Source organism: Megascapheus bottae, chromosome 4 (genome assembly GCF_031878675.1).
Source record: "Megascapheus bottae isolate mThoBot1 chromosome 4, mThoBot2.hap1, whole genome shotgun sequence".
In the NCBI taxonomy this organism is placed as follows: Eukaryota; Metazoa; Chordata; class Mammalia; order Rodentia; family Geomyidae; genus Megascapheus; species Megascapheus bottae.
The window spans coordinates 81995841-82010661 of record NC_143512.1 but is presented as its reverse complement, the minus strand read 5'-3'; the positions used below and the strand labels follow the sequence as shown (position 1 = coordinate 82010661).

The 14821-nt window shown below is 43.1% G+C and overlaps 1 protein-coding gene across 1 annotated transcript in view; it reads left to right on the top strand.

The window, feature by feature from the left end:
* Adcy2 (adenylate cyclase 2) overlaps positions 1–14821 on the top strand; it is a 221954-nt gene that overhangs the window by 73254 nt on the left and 133879 nt on the right. The window lies entirely within an intron of this gene.

Sequence of the window (14821 nt, the reverse complement as noted above, 5' to 3'; positions counted from 1 at the left end):
ATCCACCCGACCTCTGCTTTGTCTGATTTGGCTTCTAGGCCTCTTCTTAAGGGAAGTTGCTCTTGCTTCCCTGGTGTTGTGGCAGTCCTCCACTACATCCTCCCTGTGGCTTAAAACATGACCCTGGCAGGGCTGGGAGTTTGGCCTAGTGGTAGAGTGCTTGCCTAGCATGCACAAAGACCTGGGTTCGATTCCTCAGTACCAAATACATAGAAAAAACCGGAGGTGGTGCTGTGGCTCAAGTAGTAGAGCTCTAGCCTTGAGAAAGTCCAAGGACAGTGCTCAGGCCCTAAGTTCAAGCCAGGACTGGTGAAGACAAAACAAAACAAAAAGCAAAACAAAACAAAACAAAACAAAAACCAGGACCCTAAGTCTCATATTTCCTGCCTGAGTAGCAAAGCGGCCCCTGTGGAGAAACCCCCCCTCATTAGCATTATTCACTTTTCAATCCACTGTTGCGTTCTCTGCTGTCCTCTCCACCTGAATGGTTTCTTTATTCTGGAAACATTCCACTTGAGTCATCTGCTTTTGATCTGACAGGAGTTTTACCCTGGTCCTGTACAATATATTCACTTGCAGAGATTTATGTTAAAAAGATATTAAGCTGCTGGCTTTTCCTGAGTGGGCTGCAGGCATGTAGCAGCTTTCATAAATGCAGCTGATTCTTATGCATTGCCCGATTCAGAGCTCAGAGCCCTAAGCTCTTGTGAGGAAAAGACTGAGGAAGCTTCTTTGCCTTAGCAATTACCAACAGTGAATCAGAAAATGCCTTTGTGCAGCTCTTCCAATTGACAGCATTCTCTAAAGTATTTCATGAGTTAGATTCCCTAACCAGAGCAGAGGATTGCACATGGAATTTCTATGCACGCTGGGTAGGGATGTTTTCATTTGGGTTATTATAGAAGTGTGTTTCCTGGTTTTGCTGAGAGCCAGGAGGACCGGAAACAGTCACTGGGGAAGAGAACCAGTAACGGAGCCAGCAGAGGCCGAGCACAGCATCTGGGACTTGAATCTGCAAACATGGCTTAGTTGGAAGATCACAAAGGAAGGTTGGTGCCATGAAACGGGGGGGCATGAGATATCAAAGATTCAGTATCTGATAGATCACTGAGAAATCAAGATGAAGATGCAACACTTTCTGAGAGAACTTAGACCCCAAACAAAGGTCTGGTCTCTTAAATATGGTTTGGCCATTGGTGCTGCAGAAATGGCATAGATGAGACAAGGAGTGCAGATGACACTGTAGGGAGAAATCTTGGAAATTTAAAGAGAGGATGTCTTTGACAGAGCCCTGGGAAATGCCAGCATTTGAATCAGAACTGATGTAATCAGAAAAAAATAATGGACATACCTGAGGACACTCGTGAGCCAAGGGAATGGAGGGGGTCCAGATCATCATTCAGGAAGAGGAGACCAGCTGTTTCTAAGAAAATCACTTAGAAGTTGGGACAGAAAGCCTAGAAAGGTTTATAGGGCTGGTAAACTGAAAGGTGCCATGAACTTTGATAAGAATAGTTCTGGTGGTATCTCGATGTTGTCTCATATTATTGTAGGAAAGACAGGAGTCAAAAAAATACAATCAAGAGTAACGCAGGAGGAATATCAATATCAAACTTTACTACAGAGCTATAGTAACCAAAACAGCTTGATACTGGCACAAGAACAGGCCTGAGGACCAATGGAATAGAACTGAGACCCAGATATCAACCCACAGACCTATGGCCACCTAATCTTTGACAAGGGAACCAAAAAAAATAGAATGGAAGAAAGACAGCCTCTTCAACAAGTGGTGCTGGCAGAAGTGGTTAAGCACCTGCAGAAAACCGAAGTTGGATCCTTCTATGTCACCCTGCACCAGGATTAATTCCTAATGGATCAAAGACCTGGAGGTAAAAGCAGATACCCTGAAAACTTTACAAGAAGGAATAGGAGATACACTAGGTCTCCTTAGAACAGGCCAGCAAATTCTAAATAAAGACCCAGAAACACAATAAATTAAGTAAAGTTTGGACAAATGGGACCGTATTAAACTATAGAGCTTCTGTATGGCAAAGGACATAGCTAGCAAGTTAAATAGAAAGCCCATCAAGTGGGAGAAGATCTTCACTAACCATACAACGGACAAAGGCCTCATATCTAAAATATATCAACAGCTCAAAAAATTGAATCTCTCCAAAACAAATCTTCAAAGAAACAAACATCCCATTAAAAGATGGGCCAAAGACTTAAACAGAGACTTCTGTGAAGAGGAAATAAGAGTGGCCTATAGATACATGGAGAAATTCTCAACACCTGTGGCCATAAAAGAAATGCAAATCAAAACAACTTTGAGATTCCACCTCACTCCAATTAGAATGGCCAGGATCAAGAAATCTAGTAACAACAGATGCTGGAGGGGATGTGGCCAGGAGGGATTGCTACTACATTGTTGGTGGGAGTGCAAACTTGTTCAACCACTATGGAAAGCAGTATGGTGATTCCTCAAAAGACTAAGTAAGCAGAGAACTCCCCTATGACCCAGCAATTCCACTACTTGGCATTTACCCAATCATCCAGAAACAAGGACATACTAAATCCACCAGCACAATGATATTCATTGCAGCACCATTTACCATAGCAAAGATATGGAACCAACCCAGATGCCCCTCAGTACATGGCTGGATCAAGAAGATGTGGTATTTATGCACAGTGCAATTCTACGCTGTCAACAAAAAGAATGATATCGTCCCATTTGTAAAGACTTGGGAAAAATCATACTAAGTGAAGTAAGCCAGGCCCAGAGGAACATAAGCTCAATGGTTTCCCTCATTTGTAATAATTAGTACACATCTCGGACTCTCCTAGCAGAGGATTAAATAGCTCAAAACGTAGATACATAAGGTCATATAGGATGAGACTAAACAAGAACTTAATCTTGAGTGAGTGTTGTTCTTAATGTACTATGTTATTTCTTTTCTCCTTTGTTGCCCTTTGCTTAATCTGATATTGTTACTGTATCTGATTTTGTTACCTGGTATGTTGTATATACACATTTATTTTTTTTATTTGAATTAGGAAAGGAAAGGGGGAAAACAAGATGATTGGGAGAGGGTGGGGGGAGCAAAATGGGGACAAAAACAGTAAGAAAGGGTATCAGCGTCTGAGAAGTAATGCACTTACTGGCGAATGTAACCCCTGTATACATTATCTTGATAATACAAAGTAAAATGAAAAAATACAGTCAGTGTCTGTAGACACATCCTAGATATTTTGCTGTGCAGAGAAAGTGAGAAAGGAACAGGTGAATGCATGATAGGCAGGGACTGATGCAACAGGAACGATTCATGGGTTGTTGGGGATGATTGAAAGAATAGAAAGGGCTGCCACCTAAGGGGCTCATCAAGAATGAACCAGTAGTACCCTGGGTTCCCTGTTGTCTGGGTTCCGTGAGCAAGGTGACCGGCTGAGTGTACACAATAGCTTTTGGACGCATTGAAGTGGACTGAAAAAGTTGTTTTCTTGCAAGTTGTGAATTTGGTTGTCAGATGTAATGGAAATGAATTCCCCCGCGTGCTGGAACGATTCACTGTCCCTGCATTCCTGTGCGCCTCTCAGGAACCACTGATGCCCGCCGAGGCACATTCTCATCAGCATCTTCCACGGCCGTGAGTGCAGCCACATTTACAGATTTTTAATCTTTTATAAACATTTAAACTTCATGCTTTCACAAGGTTACTTGGAATATGAAATAAGATGAAACAGAAAGACAAGTTTTTTGAAAGTTTAAAAAAAAGAGGGATTGAACTCCATTTTTTCCCCTAAGCAGAAGCACAGAAAGACACTGCAGAGCTGCCATTGGCAGTGGCCCTGAGACTTGTTTCTCTAAGAGGAAAATTAAAATTCTGTGCTTGCTACAAGGAATCATTTTCACACCTCAAGGATCTCTATAGCACTCACGGCCGTGGAAGATGCTCTTTATTATAACCTTCAAAAAGTTCATACCTCCGGCTGGGCTTTAGTGGCTCATGCCTGTAATCCTAGCTACTCAAGAGGCTGAGATTTGAAAATCACAGTCCAAAGCCAGCCCACACACCAAAATCTGTGAGACTCATCTCCAGCTAACCATCAGAAAACTGGAAGAGATGTTTTGGCTCCAGTGGTAGAATGATAATCTTGAACCAAAGAGCTCAGAGACAGCACCAGGCCCAGAGTTCAAGCCACAGGACCAACAACAATGACAAGACAATTCCTACCTCTGAACTAGTTCTCACAGTGTTACCCTGGGCTTTTAAACATCTAAGGCTCTGACATTTTTTGTTGTTGCTTTTGGCAGTACTAGGGTCTGAACTTAGGACCCCATACCTCTAGCCTGCTGCACACCACTTGAGCCGTACCTGCTTTAACTTTCTTCCTGGGTGCATACCTGAGCCATCATCTATGTGCTTTATTTAGCCTTATGGCTGAAAGGTCAGGTGTACATCAGCATTAATATGGAGTCTCGTAGCCTTTTTCACCTAAAGCTGTCCTGGGACCTCCTTCATCTCAGTCTCTGCCTCTTGTGTAGATATGATAGGTTTGTATCATGTTGTCTAACGATGAGTTGATATGGGGTCGTGCAAACTTGATGCCTGGAATGGCTTCCACTTTCAGACCTCCTCAGCCTTCCAAATAGCTAGGACCTCTGGCAAGAGCCACTGGGCCTGGCCAGAATTTTACTCTTGATATTCTACTGGGCCCATTTCTTCAAAGTGAATATTTTGTATTGTTGTTTTGTCAGTTTCTCAAAATGTTAGGGCCCATGGAAGAATTCGTTTTATGACTGACTTATAAAAACCTGCCACACCCTTGTGAGGAACGTTAGTTTATCCCAGGAATTGATTTACGGTTGGGAAATCTAGGTAGTTTATTTTGATTCTAAGAGTCCCAAATGAGTTACTTTTCTCTTCTCTTCTTTATAAACTGAAGAAATGAGAGTGACTCCTACCATCTGAAAAACATTTCCCCGTTTCCTTAGCAAAAGTGTTATTGGTAAGTGTGCCGTGATTGTGCAGAACACAGTGGTTTGTGGAGATAAGTGAGCCAAGGCCCCGCCCTGGCACAGTGCCACAGCTCTAGATGTTGGATTTAGACCACAGGCCAGTGTGTCAAGAACTTTCTCTTGTGAAGTCCTGTGCCCACTGTCATCTAAGCCATCTTGCGGTAATGAAGGAGAGAAAGACAGCTTATTATAGAAAAGGAGACAGGGAAGGGGTGGCATGAACTCATGAAGGGACATGTTGAATCGTAACCCCCTTTGTACAACTACTTAAAGATAGTGTTCAAAAACAAATGATTTTCTAGTATATACCCTGAGCTCTTCTCAAAATATAACAGTTATTTATTTTGTGGTTTTGTTTGTAGAAGTGTTTCTTAATACCTCACAGTTTGGATACAAGTAAGAAAAAGAAGGGTCTCAACCACACACAAAGAAAACTCAATTAGTCAGGTCATTAGGGATTGAGGTTATCGTGCCATTTAAGTAGGAAACCACAGGGTAGTTTTTCAGGGACAGCCAGTCCTTATGCACCGCAATGAAATGACAGACCCAAGTCAGGTAATGTGGCTGTGGGGTCTTTCTGTGACATAGATGCTTGGTGCCTCTGGATTAGTCTCCCAGAAGTAGGGAGCCCAAGAGTGGAGGGGAGGAGTACTGGACTGAGTGCAGGAGTGAGGGCCGGACAGAGCTTCACCAACCTGTGTGGCAGTGTGATTCACAGCCTAGCAGTCTACCACGAACGTCTAGTCCAGAGCGAGGTGGTGCCATGACAGGAAGATCCTTTCACATCCGTCGTCGGGTTGCAGCTCCATCTGGCACTGACAGTCTAGAGCTGAGGACAGCCGTACCCATTAGGGTTCAGACCTCCAAACATCTCTGCTTTCTTCAAAGGCTTTCCTTGTTCTCACCACCCCCAGCCATCTGCCCTTCAGAGGAACTTTCCACGGATTCCCAGTTGCTTCTTGCTGCGGGAATCTCCACTGAGCTTCCGTGTCCAGAGCTTTTGTGTGGTTGTTCATCCTGCCATTTTGTAGCATGGACTGAATCATTGTCCATGTGTTTGAACTCATGCTCCAGCTCCTTTTCTTGTATGGCTTACAGCCTCAAACTTCGAACTATAGGCTTTTAAATAACTAACCCCATCCAAAATCATTTCATTCTTAGCATAACCTCAGAGGAGCTTCCATTTTAAACAGGAAGAAACCTAAGTAGGGTAGCTAAGAATAGTGCCTAGCTTAGAAATACTGGTGAAAACACGGCCTGTTTGGTCCCTGCCACAGGTCTGGTTCTGAGGAGTCCTGGACATTATAGCTCGAGGGGGAAATTCCATTTCCAAAATGCCATGGTAGCGCCTGCATAGGAGAGCACTTTTGAACTCACTGATCTTTCTCATCCCTGCCAAAAGCTTTGCAAACTGAAACTTGGCTGGACTTGACCTCTTTTGAACATGGTGTCCTTTAGACTGTGTTCTTGACTGAAACTGAGTCATGGAATAAGTTGCACTGTTGTATCTTTCTGTGTGCGTGCCAGCCATGGGACTGGAACACAGGGCCTGGGCATTGTCTCTGAGATTTTTTTTTTGCTCAAAGTCAGTGCTCAACCACTTAAAAGCTACAACTCTACCATACAAAGGCTAGAGCTCTACCACTTCAGCCACCGCTCTACCTCCTGGACTGTGGTTTCTTATCTACTGCTAATTCGCATCATTTCAAAGCATACCAGGGACAACATAGATAGCACGTCTACTGTATTTCAAATGTATGTTTTATTATGCTTACCGAATATATTTTCCTTTTTGTTTCAATGGATATATAACCTTGGTGAAACTGAAATGGTTTTTCAATGCTATACGAAGATGCTCTAGGCTACTGCAGGGAATTTTATAATTTTGAGCAAGCCTTGGTATCTGCCAGACACTGTTAATTTGTCAAATTGGTAGTTTGACCATTACATCATACTACATTCCTTTGTTGATCTAATATCTTTGCAAACATGGAATTTGATTGTTGCAATGAGGAAATCAAGATAGAACCAGAAATGTAGGTGGTACCTTTGTGTGGTGGCTTTGTGAAGTTATGCAATGTTTGCCAGGCACATTGAGTCACTACAGTTACTTAAAAATGAAACGAAAAATATCAAATATGATTTCAATATATGGCAGTGTATATTGGATTTTTTGCAACACCTACTAAATTTTTAGGGCATAATACTTAATTTCTTCTGGCCATACTACATAAGAAACATAGGCTACGTGGTTTTCCTCATTTGTAACAATGAGAATGTACATATAAATTTATGAATAAACCTAATAGACAGTAAAAGACAAATAATTGGGCATGATTAATTGAACATCAATCTAAACATTCACACCTTGAGAACAAAGGAGGATATTGTTAGGAGAGGATCACAAGGACTCAATAGCTACGTGCATATGATCGTGTAAAATGATGCTCACCAAAATGAAATTCAAGATATGGAAGCAAGAGATATTTTATTTCTCTGTTTACAGTTCTTTTTTATTCTTTTCTTCTTTCCTTTTTTCTTTGGGTTATTCCGTTCTGTTGCTGCTTTTTTAAAAAACAAATTCTCTACCCTTTATCTTGTATATGCATTTATCTGATTTAGGGAATAAAAGATGATACACAGAAATGGGGGGACAAAGGTAAACCAATTCAGCAGTGAAATCTACTAGATGCTATGTTGGAAATGTACTATACAACTTGGAGGGGAGGAGAATAGGGAGGGTAAAAACTGAGAGAGATCAAAGGAGGGGCAACTGTGTTCAAAGGGAAATGTACTCATTACCTGACTTGCGCAACTGTAACTCCTCTGTGTATCACCCTTACAACAGGAGGCTGAGATCTGCAAGTTGAAGCCAGTCCTGGCAGGGAAGTCCATGAGACACTTATCTCCAATAAAGGAGCAAAAAAGCTGGAAGTGTAGCTGTGGTGCAAATAGTAGAGTGCCAGCCTTGAACAACAACAACAAAACAAAAACAAAAACACACACAAAAAAACCCATAAAGGACAGCACTCAAATCCTGAATTCCATCCCCTAGACTAGCACAAAAAAGAAAAAAAAAGTGTTAGATTGCTTTGGCCTAAGACTGACTTAGCACTATAAAACTACCGAGACCCTAAATACACTGAAAACTGTAAAACCTCTAGCTTAGTGGTTTTATTTTTCAAGTGACGTTAAAATAATGCCTGAGGAAGTGTTCTTCGTTTATCACTAGTATTTTCTCACCACAAACACCTTTGTGTTCTCATGAAGACAATAATCAGTGAGGGTTCTGCAAAGCATTTAAAGCGTCAGAGCCCCTGAACTGGAAATTGCAAGGAAGCCTTTCCACTCCGCTCAGGAGACCATTCTAGCAGTTACCTTGGTTCGCTTCTTTATTGACTTTTCATTGGTTTTCTTTATTGCATTTATCCCAGTGATATTGATTTCCTGGGAGGAGGATTCAGATTTAATTAATTATAAATAAATTCTCAGCAAATGTATGTTGATTGAATTGATTTAATGAAGATCTTACCTCAGTCCATTTTAAATTGTCATCAGTGGTATGTGACATTTGTGCAAAAGTGCTACCAGCCTGCAATCTCCAAGGCATCCCAGGTTTAACCTTTAAGTGAATTCTCTGGGGATTCATAAATGCTCTTTAATTCTTGTTAGTGTGTTGATGCTGATTAAACTGTGCCCCACAAACGTTCATGGGTTGAAGTGGAGCCCTTTAGAATGTGGTAAGGCTTATGAAGAGAGGATTCAAGTGAAATAAGATTATTAGTATGGATCCTAATATAATCTGCCTGGTGTGTCTACCCATAAGAAGAGATTAGTATACAAAGAAAGACAGCTAGAATGGACACTCACAGAGTAAGACCAAGGGAGATTTAATTGAAATTTAATTGCACTATAACTGGATTGAGTAGAGCATTTAACCCTGTGCTTGGTGCCTGTAATCTAACATACTCACCATACTGGGATCTGAGGTGTGGTGTCATTGATTCAGATTAGAGCTATTGTCTAAACTAATGAAATGTCTGAACTGAAGTGTGTTCATCTTTATCCCTTTTTATAAAAACATTTAATTCTGCCCAAATTACCTTAACTAGACAAACTGTGTATTGTTCTGTAGCAGATCTGATGTAAGGCTCTTAGCATTGGGATTGTAGTTAGCAGATAATTTCATGTTCACTATTTTGAAGAGCATTGAAAGACAACATATAGTATGTTTTGCTGTTGAGGGTCTGTCATCTCTGTTAAGGGAGAGGGTTTGGGAAGACCCAGAGGCCAACAGTTCACAAGCCCCTTGAGGAATCCAGGAAACTGTTGACCCCACTGGTTTCTTAAACTAAGCAATTGAGGTGAAGTCTCAATAGGTTAGTTAGCATTCATTCCACTATGGGGACTTGACAAGATCAGGGAGAAAATAGCTTTTAGTGTCTATCAGCAGGGATGCAAATAAAGTTAGACTGTTGATCTGTTAGCCAGCATCTGAGGAGATGTAATAATTGCACTGTCACCTGCCTGCAGGCCTGTGGGATGGATCTCCTGCCCTGGGAAGAGAGATTGCTTCTCTCAAAAGCCCCATGTCAGGTTATGTTGTGAGTGGATCTTCCTGTTGTAATCTACCATAAAGCCTGAGGAATTCTTCCAAGAGAACTGCAACGTTCTTTAAGGAAACACTTTTCACTGTAGAACGCGATTACCTGTTCTTCTTTCTTGTTGATCATTGTACTTCCTCATACCAGTCACTGGCTTGTTGTACCTTCTTCCTAGAGTGAAGTGGAGCTAAACTTGAAGCTAACACAATTGTGCTTCCTTGAAGCCATGGGGACAAAGCATGGACAGAGAGTCATCAGAACCACAGTGCATTCTTCCGTGGGAAGTAGAAGCAAGAAGCAAGGGAGTGAATCTTGTGTAGTTTTCTTCCCACAAAGTTCCAAGGACTGGGAACTTTATGATTTTTCTCTTTTCTCATATGTCAGACTATTAATCAAGGAACCCTGCACCCATCCGTTCACAGTCACTGAGCTGAAAAGTACGGTTTGGGTTTCTGTGCAGCTCGATCAGCGCCAGGCTCTTGGAGGTCAGGAGGGTCTTCCCTCATGGCGCCCCCTCCCCACTACTAGTATTGAACTCAGGGTCTTCTGCCCTCTTGGCTGGCACTCTACCACTTCAGCCGTGTGCTTCCAGTTTTTTTGTTTTTTTTGCTGGCTGTTTTGGAGATGAAGTTTCATGTATTTTTCTGCAAGCCACTGCCCTCTCCATGTCAGCCTCCTGACGAGGTAGGATTGCAGGCAAGAGCCACTGGCCGCAGGAGCCTTTACAAGCTGCCCACATCTGTGTTTTCTAGTTACTGCACCAGACTTGCCCTCAGTCTCTGAAGTGTGTGATTCTTCCTCCTAAATCCAGACGGAAAAAATCCCCCTGGCTGATACCATGCAGAAAGACGCAACAACACGTGTGGTTCTTAAATCGAAACACTCCTGCCCGAAAGTCCTCACTTTTGTAATGGCAGCTTCCTTAGAAAATCCAGTTGCACTTGACTTCTGATTTTCAGTTCTAGTCTTTCAACCCAGAGGCTTTAATGGCACCCATATTTCAGTGTCCCAAATCCCTGTTTTTCTGACACTGTCCATGCTAACGTGAAGGTATTTAAATAGTGCCCTTGTTCAGAACACAGTGTTTCTAACCTTTGTTGAAGGAGGTGGAGAGAAGAGATTCCTGTGGGCCTTGCACATAGCTAAAGTTATTCTCAGCAGGCCACACACAGTGTTAAGAAATTGGATTGGGATTCCTGTAGACCTGTTTGGGAGATGGTTTCCCCCAAAAAGAATGTGTCCTGTGGCATCTTCGGAGAAGCTTCTTGGGAGCGGGGTGCTTTCCACTTGGCAGGGACTCGCCTGCAGCTACCCCACCGGTGCTCCCTTCCCGTCTTCCCCTGCAACTTATAACCAGTGGCTTTGTGTATCTCTAGTTGTTTTTGTTTTAAGGTGATGATCTGTCTCAAATGGCCTCACATTCTTTCTCTTGTGACATGGCGCCATTAATTCATAGAGAACAAAAACTAGGACACCATTAAGTTATAATGCTTTGCTCATAACCAGATGCCTCCCCTGACCCTCAGCCTGCACGTGTGAGCCTGCTCCCTTTTAATTCGCCACCTCTCACATAAAGTGAAGACTTAGAATATCAGTCCCTTTGGAATGGGTGTTATCTCAGAGTCACAAGGAATCCAAGTGGCCACCCAACCCCTGGGACCAGTTTCTCCGATGGAGAATAATGAGCCAGTGCCATAAATACCATCTTCCCTGCTGGCATATTCCCTGATAGGCCACCTTTGGGCCACACCATCTGCTTGGGCGTAGCTTGATAGTGTCAGTACTGAGCATGCCCAGATACACAGTTGTGGGCCTCATCGTGTGTGGTCTCTGAAACACAGCCACTTAAAATAATCCGACGTGATGGAAGCTCTTTATAGCAGACGATAAAAATGCCTTGTAAAAGAAAAACGTGTTAGTGTCATACAAAGTAACTTTAGGGGTTCCACAGTGATGCTTTCCCCACATGCTGGAAGAGGGGCTTATTGCATAGAAGAATCTGCCCTGAGAATATGCTATGGCGCAGGGTGAGACACCGTCAAATTAACCTTGAGACCCTCACCTGGCGGGGGCCAGCCTTCAAGTACATTCATTTTCTTGGACTTTAGTTTCTTTGACTATAAGATTAAATGATAAATACCTGTCTACATTCTGGAGTTTGTCTATTATTAAAAGATATAGGTCTATTTGGAAAAGCCATGGCAGCTAGTAGGAAAGATGCAAAATGCCGACAGTTGGTAGGTACTGGCCTTCTTGCCAGCAGAGGGCTTTTCACATGTGTCTGCTGCAAACCTCCGGGAAGTGTAAGGTGATTTGTTAACAACCTTGCCACTTCTATGACAAGCAGAGGCCTGGAGCAGGGCTGACCGCAGCCATACTTCTATGGTGAGGTGTTGCACCAATCCAGTTAGCACTGATTCCGAATCATGTACCATGCACAGTTTCAAGCCCTGGTGTTAATCTTCAGGATACAACTTGACTGGTGTTATTATCTTAAGCAATTTGTTTTCTTCCTAGCTATCTCCTGGGAGGGCAAGTTCCCGCCTCTGCTTTCTGGGTGAGAGTAACTAAACGAACAAGAGAAAAGACATCAAGACAGGATGCTGTTATGAAACAAATTCGATGTTATGAAAATAAGATCTTTTGTCATATTCTCCACAATCTTCTAGAAAGTAGAATGTTTTGATTATTATAAAATTTTAACCTAATCACTGCCTCCACATGACAGGTTTTATGTAAAGCCACGTGAATGCACCGATGTGAAAGAAAAACAAATGTTTAAGGACATCAGTCACATTGATAAGTGCAGGTTGTTATTAAAATGCCAAGGCCAGTTCTATTAACTTTAGAGCATAGTACTGCATGATGAGTGGTGGTATCAGGGAAAAAAATGTATATTGGTTTCTATCAGAAAAGAAGTCTGACTTATTACTTGGCCTTAAAGTTCGTGGTTGTTTATTTCCCAAAGTTTTTCCTTGGCCTATGTAAATAAAAGTCCATAAATACATTCTTTTTAATTACCTGAATCCAAGGAGAGTTGAAATTCCACGTTGTTCAAAGCTATGTATCCTCCAGACTGAATGACCCCAGGAAGTGTTTTCTGTAAGTTCCAGGACAGACCTAGTGCTTGAGGTTGCCTGCTTGCCTGGGGTGGCAGCAGTGTCCTGGCACACCCAGAGAAGGCTGCAAGGTGACTGTCCCGTGGGATAAGTGACCCAGGCCAGGTACCCAGCAGACCTGCACAGGCAGTGGAATCCTAGAAAGAAAGCACAGAAAGGTCAGTTCTCGTCATTCCACCTAGAAGAACCTGTCCATTCCCTGCGAGGGCCATGGTCTGTGTATAGAGGAGGGCTCCGTCCATCTCTGCTGCTCAGGTTTCACTCTTAATTTGGATGTTGGTGCTTTTTGCTTTGAAGGCACTGTTTATGGAAGAAGAGGAAAAACTCTTTCAGAATCACAAAGTTCTTTGAGTATGTTCTAATTCGAGACAGTGTGGTTTGCTTCGGCTTTTTCCCCTCCCCTCCCTTCTCTGGTGTCTCGAGGTCTCTAAAGCCAGTCCAGCAATGACAAAGTTTGAGAAATTTCCCACAAACAAGACTGTCCTTTTGCAAAGACCAAGTACAGCAAGGCTAAATAAATGTAGTGCCCTAGGACCCGGCGCCAACCCTGTTTGGCAAGTGGTAGATCTCCTCGACTGTGAGATCAAGAATATTGCCCTTTGCCCCAGAAAAGGCATTCACAGAGCTGACATGTTCACCATGGTAAGGAGAAGAACATGAGCCCCATGCAGGTGAGAACTAAGGGGAAGCAGAGCTGTCATCTCTGATCCATTACACACACACACACACACACACACACACACACACACACACACACACACACACACACACACACACGGACTGTAAGCCCATATGCAACCCACACAGAGCGCATGCATTATATGCACAAATCACGTTCAGACCACATACGTAGTTCACATGCCAATCACATATGGATATATATATATGCATGTCATTCATAAATCACATGTCTTTGTGCATACCGACCACATGCATGTCACATACACAAGACAAGGGCTGAGAAAAATACCGCATATTGATATAGGAATCCCCTAAACCGGCACCATTGGCTACACCTAGCTATCTGACACTTCCTTCTCCACCCATTACTGGGTGACAGTGGTGTGTTCCTCTTACGCTGAGCTAGGTGGAGGCCTGAGACTGACTGGCTGATGATGCTTCCAAGCCAGCCTGGCAGAAAGTCTGTAAGACTCCATTGCCTTGGGGGGAAGTTGACTATATATGAATGATATTGAATATATCCTGGCCTGTGACCCAGCAACGATGGGAAGTCTCAAGTCGGCAACTCTTGACCTCATCCTTCAAAGATTCAGCAGTGGGTGGTGGTGGAGACTCAGCTCAAGTGGTAGAGCACCAAGTGAAGAGACTAAGACCTGAAGTTCAACTCCCAGTGCCGCCTAAAAGAAGGAAAAAACGAACTCGCCTAAAATACCGACGCAGAGGAGAACAGGTTGAAGAAGAGCTGTGAGCACGCAGGACTGCACATCTCCTCCACCCAGACATCCCTGGAATAGTGGATGACCGAGGGCAGAGCTGAGGCTCACTCCTGGGGCGCCATGGTTTCCCAACTTCCCTGGGTCGTCTGGATTGACCTTCTCATTGGTAACCCGATTCTGCCTTTCCTCAAATATATTTCCCAGAGCTTGGGAGGGATCAGAATCCACACCAGCTCACTTCTTCCTCTGTGTGGAACCTATGAAGAGATGCCCCAAGACCCTGTGAAGATGGAGGGAAACTACGGCTAGCATCCCCCTGAGATCAGCTGACTCTCCCTGTCGCCTTCCTCATCCAGAACAGACCACCCCAGAACGGGTCATACGAGCACCCTTGAACTATCTATGGCTTTTGACTCAATATATTCTACTTGTGTCTAGAGAAATGCTTGAACGTGGAAGTAGAGCTTTATGTGTGAGTGGGTTACATATACCATGATATAAACACACCAAGCACACCAGAGAGTAATAGTACATCATAGCAACCAAGTAGAGGGCTGAGTGACAGAAACTTGACCATTACCTGAACGTTCAAAAACCAATCTCCATGTCTCTTCTGGAACCTAAACATATTTTTGATTCAATATTAGGTTAAAACCAAAAAAAAACCCCACAAAACCATGATTG